This window comes from Oncorhynchus masou, chromosome 24 (assembly GCF_036934945.1).
Source record: "Oncorhynchus masou masou isolate Uvic2021 chromosome 24, UVic_Omas_1.1, whole genome shotgun sequence".
In the NCBI taxonomy this organism is placed as follows: domain Eukaryota; kingdom Metazoa; phylum Chordata; class Actinopteri; order Salmoniformes; family Salmonidae; genus Oncorhynchus; species Oncorhynchus masou.
Genome location: NC_088235.1, coordinates 89176728 through 89190932, shown reverse-complemented (window position 1 = coordinate 89190932; position 14205 = coordinate 89176728). Strand labels below are relative to the sequence as shown.

Below are 14205 nucleotides of genomic sequence, written 5' to 3'. Positions count from 1 at the left end.
TACTTAATGCAGCTGGCGGCCACACCAGATACTGACTGTTACTTTTGTTCTTTTTTCACGGACACATTATTCCATTTCTGTTAGTCACATGTCTGTGGAGCTTGTTCAGTTTATGTCTCAGTTGTTGAATCTTGTTATGTTCATACAAATATTTACACATGTTAAGTTTGTTAAAAATAAACGCAGTTGACAGTGAGACAACGTTTCTTTTTTTGCTGAGTTTACAATTACTCAAACTCTTAATATAAAATTTAAACGCTGAGATAAACACATGCTCAGGCACTATTTAAAAGAAAGATTCAGAAGGGACCTATAACCCTTAACCGACATACAGCGGGGAGAACAAGTATTTGATACACTGCCGATTTTGCAGGTTTTTCTACTTACAAAGCATGTAGAGGTCTGTAATTTATATCATAGGTACACTTCAACTGTGAGAGACGGAATCTAAAGAAAATTGTATGATTGTCTGTATGTACTTTAAAAACATACATACATACATACATACATACATACATACATACATACATACATACATTACATACATTACATACATTACATACATTACATACATACCCAAGACAGAGAGGGGTATACTGCCAAGACAGAGAGGGGAAATAAAGAGTGCGAGAGAGAGAAACCCACTGGGCACACGCTGGTTGAATAAATGTTTACACGTCATTTCAATGAAATGACATTGAAAGAACTTGGAATAGACATTGAATTGACTTCTGTGCACAGTGGGAAGAGAAGGACAGGGAGGGTCTAGGGTAACAAAAATGTTGGTGTGAGCCAAAGAGAACGGAACATGGCAGAGAGCCAAAACACATATTTCCTGGAAATCCTATGGAGCATGGGAACGATCGCTGTAAAGCTGCTCAACTCTCAGTAACACAGCATGATAAGAGTTGTTCCACGAATAGAGTGCCTTTATTTTACACTCAATTTAACAGCTGGATCACGTACATCTACGCTTTAACTTAACCTCTCTGGTACAAGCACCTCGACAACAGCCAGTGAAATTGCAGGGCACCAAATTCAAAACAGAAATCCCATAATTAAAATTCCTTAAACATACAAGTAGGCTTTACCGCAAAAGCTCAACAAACGATTATGTTTGGTTTTCTGTGACTAGGTGCTGACCTTACAGCCATTTTCCAGCCAAGGCTAGGGCTCACAAGTCAGAAATAGCGATTAAATGAATCACTAAACTTTGATCTTCATCAGATGGCACTCACAGGACTTCAGGTTACACAATAAATGTGTGTTCGATAAAGTTCATCTTTATGTCCAAATACCTCAGTTTTGTTGGTGTGTTTAGTTCAGAAATCCAAAAGGCACAATGCGCGCTCTCAACACCAAGACGAAAAGTCAAAAGTACAATAAATGATAGTAGAAACATGTCAAACAATGTTTAAAATCAATCCTCAGGTTGTTTTTGTCAAAAATAATAAATCATATTTCAACCGGACAAAAGCTTTGTCAATGGAAAAGGTAAACAAGAAATGTGCGCTCCCGATCATGTGCTTGGTTCATGGATGGAAATTAGTGTATCTCCCTCATTTTTCAGAGTAAAAGCCTGAAACAATGCCTAGTCACATGTTGAGGAAGCCATAGAGATCGTGAACTGGGTCCTAAGTCTGTGTATGGTGGATAGGCTTTCAATGGAAAAACAGCCTTTAAAAATAATAGTTGGATTTTCACCTGCCATATCAGTTCTGTTATACTCACAAACATTATTTTAACAGTTTTGGAAACTTTTGTGTTTTCTATCCAAATCTACTAATTATATGCTTCTCCTAGCTTATGGGCCTGAGTAGCAGGCAGTTTAATTTGGGCACGCTTTTCATTCGGAGGTGAAAATACCGCCCCCTGCCCAAGACAGGTTAACCATGTTAAAAATTATAATATTACTGTTACCCTGTTACCCATACATAGAAAGGCTAGACATTTTTTGTTACAATGTTGTTGTTGCCCCTCCCTTTTGCACACAACAAGCATCCATGTACTTCCGGCGCCGACAGAGATGGCCGCCTCGCTTCGCGTTCCTAGGAAACTATGCAGTTTTTTGTTTTTTTACGTGTTATTTCTTACATTAGTACCCCAGGTCATCTTAGGTTTCATTACATAGAGTCGAGAAGAACTACTGAATATAAGATCAGCGTCAACTCACCATCAGTACGACCAAGAATATGACTTTCGCGAAGCGGATCCTGTGTTCTGCCTTTCACCCAGGACAACGGAATGGATCCCAGCCGGCGACCCAAAAAAACGACTTCGTAAAAGAGGGAAACGAGGCGGTCTTCTGGTCAGACTCCGTAGACGGGCACATCGTGCACCACTCCCTAGCATTCTTCTCGCCAATGTCCAGTCTCTCGACAACAAGGTTGATGAAATCCGTGCAAGGGTAGCATTCCAGAGGGACATCAGAGACTGTAATGTTCTTTGCTTCACGGAAACATTGCTCACTGGAGAGACGCTATCGGAGGCGATGCAGCCAGCGGGTTTCTCCACGCATCGTGCTGACAGAAACAAACACCTTTCTGGTAAGAAGAGGGGCGGGGGCGTATGCCTTATGGCTAACGAGACGTGGTGTGATCACAGAAACATACAGGAACTCATATCCTTCTGTTCACCTGATTTAGAATTCCTCACAATCAAATGTAGACCGCATTATCTACCAAGAGAATTCACTTCGATTATAATCACAGCCGTATATATTCCCCCCCAAGCAGACACATCGATGGCTCTGAACGAACTTTATTTGACTTTTTGCAAACTGGAATCCATACATCCTGAGGCTGCATTCATTGTAGCTGGGGATTTTAACAAGGCTAATCTGAAAACAAGACTCCCTAAATTGTATCAGCATATCGATTACTCTACCAGGGCTGGCAAAACCTTGGATCATTGTTATTCTAACTTCCGCGACGCATATAAGGCCCTACCCCGCCCTCGTTTCGGAAAAGCTGACCACGACTCCATTTTGCTGATCCCTGCCAACAGACAGAAACTAAAACAAGAAGCTCCCACGCTGAGGTCTGTCCAACGCTGGTCCGACCAAGCTGATTCCACACTCCAAGACTGCTTCCATCACGTGGACTGGGACATGTTTCGTATTGCGTCAGACAACAACATTGACAAATACGCTGATTCGGTGTGCGAGTTCATTAGAACGTGCGTTGAAGATGTCGTTCCCATAGCAACGATTAAAACATTCCCTAACCAGAAACCGTGGATTGATGGCAGCATTCGCGTGAAACTGAAAGCACGAACCACTGCTTTTATTCAGGGCAAGGTGACTGGTAACATGACCGAATACAAACAGTGCAGCTATTCCCTCCGCAAGGCTATCAAACAAGCTAAGCGTCAGTATAGAGACAAAGTAGAACCTCAATTCAACGGCTCAGACACAAGAGGTATGTGGCAGGGTTTACAGTCAATCACGGACTACAAGAAGAAAACCAGCCCAGTCACGGACCAGGATGTCTTGCTCCCAGGCAGACTAAATAACTTTTTTGCCCGCTTTGAGGACAATAGAGTGCCACTGACACGGCCTGCAAAGAAAACATGCGGTCTCTCCTTCACTGCAGCCGAGGTGAGTAAAACATTTAACCTCTTGAAACTCTGGGGGCGCAATTTCATTTTTGGATGAAAAACGTTCCCGTTTTAAACAAGATATTTTGTCACAAAAAGATGCTCGACTATGCATATAATTGATAGCTTTGGAAAGAAAACACTCTGAATTTTCCAGAACTGCAAAGATATTGTCTGTGCGTGCCCTAGAACGGGAGCTACAGGCAAAACCAAGATGAAACGGCAACCAGGAAATCAGCAGGATTTTTGAGGCTCCGTTTTCCATTGTCTCCTTATATGGCTGTGAATGCGAGAGGAATGAGCCTGCCCTTTCTGTCGTTTCCCCAAGGTGTCTGCAGCATTGTGACGTATTTGTAGGCATATCATTGGAAGATTGACCATAAGAGACTACATTTTCCAGGTGTCCGCCCGGTGTCCTCCGTCGAAATTGGTGCGTCATTTTCAGCTGCTGGTATTTTTCCATGTGATTCTGAGGGGAAAGCAGGCTTCCACGAACTGCATATCAATGAAGAGATATGTGAAAAAACACCTTGAGGATTGATTCTAATCGACCGTTTGCCGGTCGATATTATGGAGTTAATTCGGAAAAAGTTTGACGTTGTAGGTGACTGAATTTTCGGTTCGTTTCGGTAGCCAAATGTGATGTACAAAACGGAGCGATTTCTCCTACACAAAGATTCTTTCAGGAAAAACTGAACATTTGCTATGTAACTGAGAGTCTCCTCATTGAAAACATCCGAAGCTCTTCAAAGGTAAATGATTTTATTTATTTGGTTATCTGGTTTTTGTGAAAATGTTGCGTGCTAAATGCTACGCAAAATGCTAAGCTAGCTTGCAATACTCTTACACAAATGATTGATTTGCTATGGTTCAAAAGCATATTTTGAAAATCTGAGATGACAGTGTTGTTAAGAAAAGGCTAAGCTTGAGAGCAGGCGCATTATTTTCATTTTATTTGCAATTTTCAGAAATCGTTAACGTTGCGTTATGCTAATGAGCCTGAGGCTTTATTCACGATCCCGGATCCGGGATGGGGAGTATCAAGATTAAACGTGTTAACACTCGCAAGGCTGCAGGCCCAGATGGCATCCCCAGCCGCGCCCTCAGAGCATGCGCAGACCAGCTGGCTGGTGTGTTTACGGACATATTCAATCAATCCTTATACCAGTCTGCTGTTCACACATGCTTCAAGAGGGCCACCATTGTTCCTGTTCCCAAGAAAGCTAAGGTAACTGAGCTAAACGACTACCGCCCAGTAGCACTCACTTCCGTCATCATGAAGTGCTTTGAGAGTCTAGTCAAGGACCATATCACCTCCACCCTACCTGACACCCTAGACCCACTCCAATTTGCTTGCCGCCCAAATAGGTCCACAGACGACGCAATGTCAACCACACTGCACACTGCCCTAACCCATCTGGACAAGAGGAATACCTATGTGAGAATGCTGTTCATCGACTACAGCTCAGCATTTAACACCATAGTACCCTCCAAGCTCGTCATCAAGCTCGAGACCCTGGGTCTCGACCCCGCCCTGTGCAACAGGGTACTGGACTTCCTGACGGGCCGCCCCAGGTGGTGAGGGTAGGCAACAACATCTCCACCCCGCTGATCCTCAACACTGGGGCCCCACAAGGGTGCATTCTGAGCCCTCTCCTGTACTCCCTGTTCACCCAAGACTGCGCGGCCACGCACGCCTCCAACTCAATCATCAAGTTTGCGGACGACACAACAGTGGTAGGCTTGATTACCAACAACGACGAGACGGCCTACAGGGAGGAGGTGTGGGCCCTCGGAGTGTGGTGTCAGGACAATAACCGCACACTCAACGTCAACAAAACTAAGGAGATGATTGTGGACTTCAGGAAACAGCAGAGGGAACACCCCCTAGCCACATCGATGGAACAGTAGTGGAGAGGGTAGTAAGTTTTAAGTTCCTCGGCATACACATCACAGACAAACTGAATTGGTCCACTCACACAGACAGCATTGTGAAGAAGGCGCAGCAGCGCCTCTTCAACCTCAGGAGGCTGAAGAAATTCGGCTTGTCACCAAAAGCACTCACAAACTTCTACAGATGCACAATCGAGAGCATCCTGGCGGGCTGTATCACCGCCTGGTACGGCAACTGCTCCGCCCACAACCGTAAGGCTCTCCAGAGGGTAGTGAGGTCTGCACAACACATCACCGGGGGCAAACTACTTGCCCTCCAGGACACCTACACCACCCCATGTTACAGGAAGGCCATAAAGATCATCAAGGACAACACCCACCCGAGCCACTGTCTGTTCACCCCGCTATAATCCAGAAGGCGAGGTCAGTACAGGTGCATCAAAGCTGGGACCGAGAGACTGAAAAACAGCTTCTATCTCAAGGCCATCAGACAGTTAAACAGCAACCACTAACATTGAGTGGCTGCTGCCAACACACTGACTCAACTCCAGCCACTTTAATAATGGGAATTGATGGGAAATGTAAAATATATCACTAGCCACTTTAAACAATGCTACCTAATATAATGTTTACATACCCTACATTATTCATCTCATATGTATACGTATATACTGTACTCTATATCATCTACTGCATCCTTATGTAATACATGTATCACTAGCCACTTTAAACTATGCCACTTTGTTTACATACTCATCTCACATGTACAGTGCCTTGCGAAATTATTCAGCCCCCTTAAGTTAATACTTTGTAGCACCACCTTTTGTTGCGATTACAGCTGTAAGTCGCTTGGGGTATGTCTCTATCAGTTTTGCACATCGAGGGACTGAAATTTTTTCCCATTCCTCCTTGCAAAACAGCTCCAGCTCAGTGAGGTTGGATGGAGAGCATTTGTGAACAGCAGTTTCCAGTTCTTTCCACAGATTCTCGATTGGATTCAGGTCTGGACTTTGACTTGGCCATTCTAACACCTGGATATGTTTATTTTTGAACCATTCCATTGTAGAATTTGCTTTATGTTTTGGATCATTGTCTTGTTGGAAGACAAATCTCCGTCCCAGTCTCAGGTCTTTTGCAGACTCCATCAGGTTTTCTTCCAGAATGGTCCTGTATTTGGCTCCATCCATCTTCCCATCAATTTTAACCATCTTCCCTGCGCCTGCTGAAGAAAAGCAGGCCCAAACCATGATGCTGCCACCACCATGTTTGACAGTGGGGATGGTGTGTTCAGGGTGATGAGCTGTGTTGCTTTTATGCCAAACATAACGTTTTGCATTGTTGCCAAAAAGTTCAATTTTGGTTTCATCTGACCAGAGCACCTTCTTCCACATGTTTGGTGTGTCTCCCAGGTGGCTTGTGGCAAACTTTAAACAACACTTTTTATGGATATCTTTAAGAAATGGCTTTCTTCTTGCTACTCTTCCATAAAGGCCAGATTTGTGCAATATACGACTGATTGTTGTCCTATGGACAGAGTCTCCCACCTCAGCTGTAGATCTCTGCAGTTCACCAGAGTGATCATGGGCCTCTTGGCTGCATCTCTGATCAGTCTTCTCCTTGTATGAGCTGAAAGTTTAGAGGGACGGCCAGGTCTTGGTAGATTTGCAGTGGTCTGATACTCCTTCCATTTCAATATTATCGCTTGCACAGTTCTCCTTGGGATGTTTAAAGCTTGGGAAATCTGTTTGTATCCAAATCCGGCTTTAAACTTCTTCACAACAGTATCTCGGACCTGCCTGGTGTTTTCCTTGTTCTTCATGATGCTCTCTGCGCTTTTAACGGACCTCTGAGACTATCACAGTGCAGGTGCATTTATACGGAGACTTGATTACACACAGGTGGATTGTGTTTATCATCATTAGTCATTTAGGTCAACATTGGATCATTCAGAGATCCTCACTGAACTTCTGGAGATAGTTTGCTGCACTGAAAGTAAAGGGGCTGAATCATTTTGCACGCCCAATTTTTCCGTTTTTGATTTGTTACATTTTTTTAAAATATCCAATAAATGTCGTTCCACTTCATGATTGTGTCCCACTTGTTGTTGATTCTTCACAAAAAAATACAGTTTTATATCTTTATGTTTGAAACCTGAAATGTGGCAAAAGGTCGCAAAGTTCAAGGGGGCCAAATACTTTCGCAAGGCACTGTATATACTGTACTCTATACCATCTACTGTATCTTGCCTATGCTGCTCTGCACCATCACTCATTCATATCTTTATGTACATATTCTTTATCCCCTTACACTGTGTATAAGAAATTAGTTTTGGAATTGTTAGTTATTACTGCATTGTCGGAACTAGAAGCACAAGCATTTCGCTACACTCGCATTAACATCTGCTAACCATGTGTATGTGACAAATAAAATTTTATTTGATTTGATTCCCCCTGTCACAAGGGAAGGTATGGCTAATTTTTAAAATGCCACTTTAATTGTCACCCATTATAGGTCATTTTTCTTAATTTAGCCTCTGGAGATGGAAAAACATTTGTTATGAAGTTGCGCATGTGCTCTTTATGACAATGTAAAAAGTTTAAAATAAATAAAATGTACAAAATTATACTACCCATATGAGTGAGTCAATCAGGAGGCCACAGAAGGGTATAAACATATAATAATACAGTATATTACAAATACCTATGACTAATGCCACGTTCACATGCTTGTCAGAACTAGGAAACTGACATTTCTGACTTGCTGTAGAAAGATGATCCTGTGTTTCCCACTTGGGAGGTATCAGAATCCTGAGTGGCTCAGTGGTCTAAGGCACTTCATCGCAGTGCTCGAGGCATCCCTACCGACCCGGATTCGATCCCGGGCTGTATCATAACCGGCCGTGAATGGGAGTCCCATAGGGCGGCACACAATTGGCCCAGCGTCGTCTGGGTTAGGCCTTTATTGTAAATACGAATTTGTTCTTAATTGACTTGCCAAGTTAAATAAAATAAAAAATCATCGACCAAAAGGAAGAGCTACGCAAATATGTTCATTTTTAAGGGTCATAGCCAAACCAGTGCCTCTGATTGGTTAGTGCCACTGTTTCTAGGGGATGGTCACAAAATGTCCAACTAGGAGCAAAAGTTTATGCCCCCTTGACTATAGGCTCGGGAATAGGGGGATGGGCAGTAGTGAGATGGTGATGAGAGAATGTAAACCCTATTTTAACCCTGCAGGAGTGGCTATGTTTACTGAAAAATTGTAATTTGCATGTCTCTGAAGGCACTGTTTCTTTAGAACTTAACTAATAGGCTTTTTAATCCATACACCATTGTCAATCAATGATTCACTTTGAGACCTACATCTATTTAAGCGTGCTTGAGTCGATCAGAAGAACACTGAAAGGTATAAATAGAAAATTATACATGTAATCAAAAATACCTGACTTCAAACTGAACAATAAGAACCTCTAGAAACAAAGTATCTGCCTCTTCAGTGAATAAGGAATACAGAGATTCATGAACATATTTTATCAGTCTTTGACGTAATAACTGTCTCAGGAAGATTTGCAATATAAATACTGTGCTTTTGTTTCCCCAGAAATTGTAAAAGGGAGAGTTGCTCACCCATTGTTCTGGTTAGATGTTTTTTCATAAAAAGCATGAAACATGCAGCCTGTTCCCGTTTAATGTCCGCTTGTGGGATCTGGTGGATTCGCGAGGCTATGATACGTCATCGATCAACACACACACAAAAAAAACTTTTCAAACAGTAAACATTGATTATGATGTGGAAGTTGTGCTTACCTCGCTATTCCAGCGGACACCGGTTGAAATGAGCCCAAGCTACAAACCCCAGAGATCTTTCTCTCTTCCACCCTTCCCCCAATTCTTCCAACCCCTTGTCACTGAAACCAGCGCTGATTGGTTCATTTCACTAGCCGTGTGTCTGTGGAACAATTATGATTGGTCAACTGTGGCTGATTAATCAACTGAGTGACTCAAATCAAGAGAGGAGAAAAAAGGCTGGATATAGCCTACAAGAGTACAAACTAGAGGATAGAGGCTACATAAAAAAACAACTAATATTGACGTGTATTTTTGGGCATTTGTAGTATTTACTACAGTGTTTTTGTATGGATAATACTGTAGTATTTACTATAGTATTCTACAGTATATTACAGTTTACAACATAATTCTATAGTAAGTACTTGTAATAATCTATAGTAAACTTTACTATTTTTTCATGTGGGCAGTTATGAAGGATGGTTTAATTCAATTTAAGCAGGGAGTCCAATTGAGATCAAAGTCTCTTTGTCAAGAGGGCACTGCATGATAAGATCAGCAACAATTACACAAAAATGTTAGATACAGATACTACAATCAAGGGAGCAGAATAAGAAACACACATTTTTTATAAATACAAAACACAATTATAAACTAGAAAATGAAAATTTTCCTGAAGTAAATGTGTGTGCTTTTGCGTTGTAGTCTTGAAGTAGGCTGAAACGGATCAAGAGCAGTGACAAATCCAAATGTTGCCTTTGAAGTCTATGGAGCTTTTATGCAAATGTAATGGTCATAGTTCAAAATGTATAGATAGTGAAGGGTTGGCTGACGACAGACTTGATTGATCTTTATAAGGCCATATCAGGACATGTTCAGTATAACCTGTAATTTTCCATTCTGTTTAAGCTGTATTTTTCCACTGAGATAATAAAATGGCCTTTCTCTGCTGGACACTAACCAGGTAATGCACACTTGTTTTTAAAATTATAATTTTGTGTGGTTGCTTATGGAGCCTCTTCCAGGCACCAGCTCATTATATCCAATGTCATTCTGTGAATATTCCCTTTGACACTTATCAGTCTCATATTACCCAAAGTCTGTAATGTATGCATGTATACGTCATTCAAAATTACTATATAAACCCTGAGACTCAGAACAATCATTTGCCTTGGAGCCTATAGGGCCTTTGAGACATTTGGCTCAGCCATCTTAGCAAATTGCATCAGGCCTCTGTTGGGACATTAAATACATTTTCAGAAACTTGATGACTCATCTGAATTGTCGCCTTTAACACAGAATTCTCCCCCCTAAGCCTTCAATAGTATCAAAAGCATTTTGACAAGCAATGTACAATGCATTTGGAAAGTATTCAGACCCCATGCTTGACTTTTTCCACATTTTGTTGCGTTACAGCCTTATTCTAAAATGGATTAAAAAATTTTTTGCAGGAGTGGCTTCGGGAGAAGTCTCTGAATGTCCTTGAGTGACCCAGCCAGAGCCCGGACTTGAACATTTCTGGAGAGACCTGAAAATAGCTGTGCAGTGACGCTCCCCATTCAACCTGACAAAGCGTGAGAGGATCTGCAGAGAAGAATGGGAGAAACTCCCCAAATACAGGTGTGCCAAGCTTGTAGCGTCATACCTAAGACTCGAGGCTGTAATCGCTGCCTAAGATGCTTCAACAAAGTACTGAGTAAAGGGTCTGAATACTTATGTAAATTGTAATATCAGTTTATTTTTTAATACATTTGAAAAAATGTCTAAAAACCTGTCATTGTGGAAAAAGTCAAGCGGTCTTAATACTTTCAGAATGGACTGTACGTTGAGTCAGTCTGCACATTTAAAGTTGGTTTGGCGTTTAAAACTAGTCATGGCACAAATGTTTACCATGTTAAAGCCCCCATGCAGTCTTTCTAATTGTATTTTTAAATCACTGCATGTCCAATACATCACTGTGGCCTATTTCATTAAAACAAATGTATTTCCCTGAGCCTCTTTTTGACATTGAAATACTCAGTCTGTGGGCATGTTGATACAAATTGTAGTATACAGTATTTACACGCACAGCCCTGAATGGCGGAGAGGATCGTCTAGACCAGGGGTAAGTAACTAGATTCAGCCATAGGCTGATTTTTGTGGGAGTGGATAGTCTGTTCCACAGCCCCCTGATGTCACAACTGCACTCAAACAGGTGGTCTCTAGACCCTCAGTCAGAAAGCTCTTGATGCTGGTCAGACCTGAGGAACCTGCCCCAATCACACACACGCTTAGACATACCGTCCGTCTGTCTGTAGAGGGTGGAAAACATAGGACAACACTATAGAAGGCAGATGACACCTCAGAAATCACACCTCAGAAAATGTAGATAATTTCATATACCTGAATAACAATTCAAACTAATCTAAAATCAGTTGGCTGTCACCCATAGATTGTACTCACCTGGTCCAGTGAGTGGATCAAGAAACCTGTGTCTTGCCTGTATATACTACCTGTTTATTACCTGTGCTAGCTGGTGTGGAAAACTTCTAAACTCCCAGAACCCAGGTTTTTGTGTAACCCCAGTCTGTAATGTAGTCTGAGTGAGTGAGAAGGACTTTGCTCCCTGTTAACTGAAACTCTGTCAGATGCAGGTCATGGTTTGGTACCCCACAGATAGCCCTTATCATGACTCCAATTCCATTACATTGGGTCATTGGATGTCCCCTGCAGCCTTGTGAGTGAAATGTTCCGACACAAATATGCCTCTCACACGACAGTTTTGGAAACATTTGCAACTTAACTTTTCATATGAACGAGAAATATTATTTCTTGCTGGTATGAAAGTTAAGATACAAAGGTTTCCAAAACCGTATCATTGATGTTTCTAAACGATAAAACACAGCTTCAGGAAAGAAGTTCACATGGAGCCAGCTGGTTCATACCTTCAGCGGAGAATTGAAAGGGAGGCTGGCTGAGCCGCTCCACAGTGTGCTTGTGGTGCTCCCCCATGTTAGATTTTTAATTTGACCTTTATTTAAGTCAAGTCAGTTAAGAACAAATTCTTATTTTCAATGACAACCTAGGAACATAGTGGGTCAACTGCCTGTTCAGGGGCAGAATGACAGATTTGTACCTTGTCAGCTCGGGGGTTTGAACTTGCAACCTTTCGGTTATTAGTCCAATGCTCTAACCACTAGGCTACACTGCCACCTCAGGATGTATTCTGGTAATAACTGGATCTGTAAGCTGTAGTGAGACATTCTTTCAGGTCAAACTTTCTAATTCCTTGAGGACTATAACTTTTCCCTAAGAGGCCTGTCCTGCACACATAGACTCTGACCAGCATATTAGCAGAGTAAAGAAACTTCACAAATCAGGAAGTGAACAAAAAGCAGAGTAGGGGAGTGAAACAGCTGGGATCCCGGAGGAGAGGTTTGAGAACCACTGCTATAGGCTAACTCTTTTCTGACATACTTAAATAACCCTGAGGGTTGCTACTAGCCTACATAACTCTATTTCATCTACCTATGGGAAGAAGCTGAAACTCATAAACATAATGAACTCATCTCACTATCCACCATTTTACCTTCAGCTTGTTTTGACAGAATCCTCTTGAAGGGGTGGACATGTAAGATAAAGTCCAGACCAGAATACTGACAGCAAGGAATAACAATTATTTATAAATGTTTCTTTTCACACAGAAACCATCAACAAAACACTAAAATATTGGAAATTCTAGTGGAAGAATGGTGTCGCATTCCTTCAATAGAGTTCTAAACACTTGTAGAATCTTTGCCACGTTGCATTAAAGCTTTTCTCACTTGTGGTGGCCCAAGACCTATTAATACATTTTATGATAGTGTTTCCTTTATTTTGTCAGTTACCTGCATGGTTAGTGTGAATATTTCTGAGGTACATGTCACCTGTGTGGTCTTGAAGGGCTAGAACATGCATTCAAACTGGGTGAAGATGGCGCAGCGTGCCCTGGGCTGGTGATACTGTACTGGTAGGCGGTGACAGGACCCCACAGTACCCTCTTGAACAGGGGTAGTCAGTGAAGAACAGCCAGGCCAGGCTGGGCCCGACCCCCACCTCCCCGTATTGTCATCCATGTAGGACACAAAGTCCACCTGCAGCGGCACCAGCTTGGATACGATGTAGCTGTGGACAGGACAGATTAACAGAGCAACAGAGCTTGGCTAGAACAAATTGATGCCCGGCCCCCCATGGCCATCAGTCTCCCAGTCTGACCAAGAGGGACTGCATGTCTGCCTGGGGCATGATGGCTCCCAGGGCATGGATGAAGCCCACCATGGCCAGGGTGGTGGGAACACATGCTTATACAGCCCCACCCGGTGGCCAGACTTATGCATTAAGTTGGGAGGCAGGAATTGAAAGTCGTAGTTGCGCCTGTAGTGAACACAATCACATCCATTTACATTTACATTTAAGCTAGCAAACACACAACTGGACCTTCATAAAAATAGTGAAACACAAAAAAGTATCCTTTTTAAACAAGGGTGTAGTCGGAGGACATTTATTTTCCATCCCCCTCTGGGTACATTGACTTCAACACAAAACCTAGGAGGATCATGGTTCTCACTCCCTTCCATAGACTTACACAGTAATTATGACGACTACTGGAAGATGTCCTCCAACCTATCAGAACTCTTGCAGCATGAACTGACATGTTGTGAATCCAATCAAAGGAACAGAGAATGAATCTAGTACTGAAAGGATAAGCTACAGCTAACTAGCACTGCAGTGCATAAAATGTGTTGAGTAGGTGACTCAATGAAAGAGAAAGACAATAGGTGAAAGTTTTTAACAAATGTCTTAAATTAAGGTGAAGCAGCAGATAGAGACATTTTGTAGTATATTTTTTTTAAACTTTCATTTACGCTAGCTAATGCAGTTAATTTAGCCTATTCAACAACCTGACTCAAAC

At 42.2% G+C, this 14205-nt stretch overlaps 1 protein-coding gene across 4 annotated transcripts in view; it reads right to left on the bottom strand.

Annotated features, from left to right (window-relative positions):
- Positions 1-11737, bottom strand: part of LOC135512959 (flavin-containing monooxygenase 5-like) — a 36893-nt gene extending 25156 nt beyond the window's left edge. The window contains exon 1 of one of the 4 annotated variants that reach the window (XM_064935508.1): positions 11718-11737. The gene's annotated coding sequence lies outside the window, so the exon portion shown is untranslated. Of the gene's footprint in view, positions 1-576; positions 596-9116; positions 9136-9296; positions 9379-11717 lie in introns of those variants that run through there. The other 3 variants (XM_064935507.1, XM_064935506.1, XM_064935509.1) reach the window with 3 other exon arrangements.
- Between the last annotated feature and the right edge of the window lie 2468 nt (positions 11738-14205).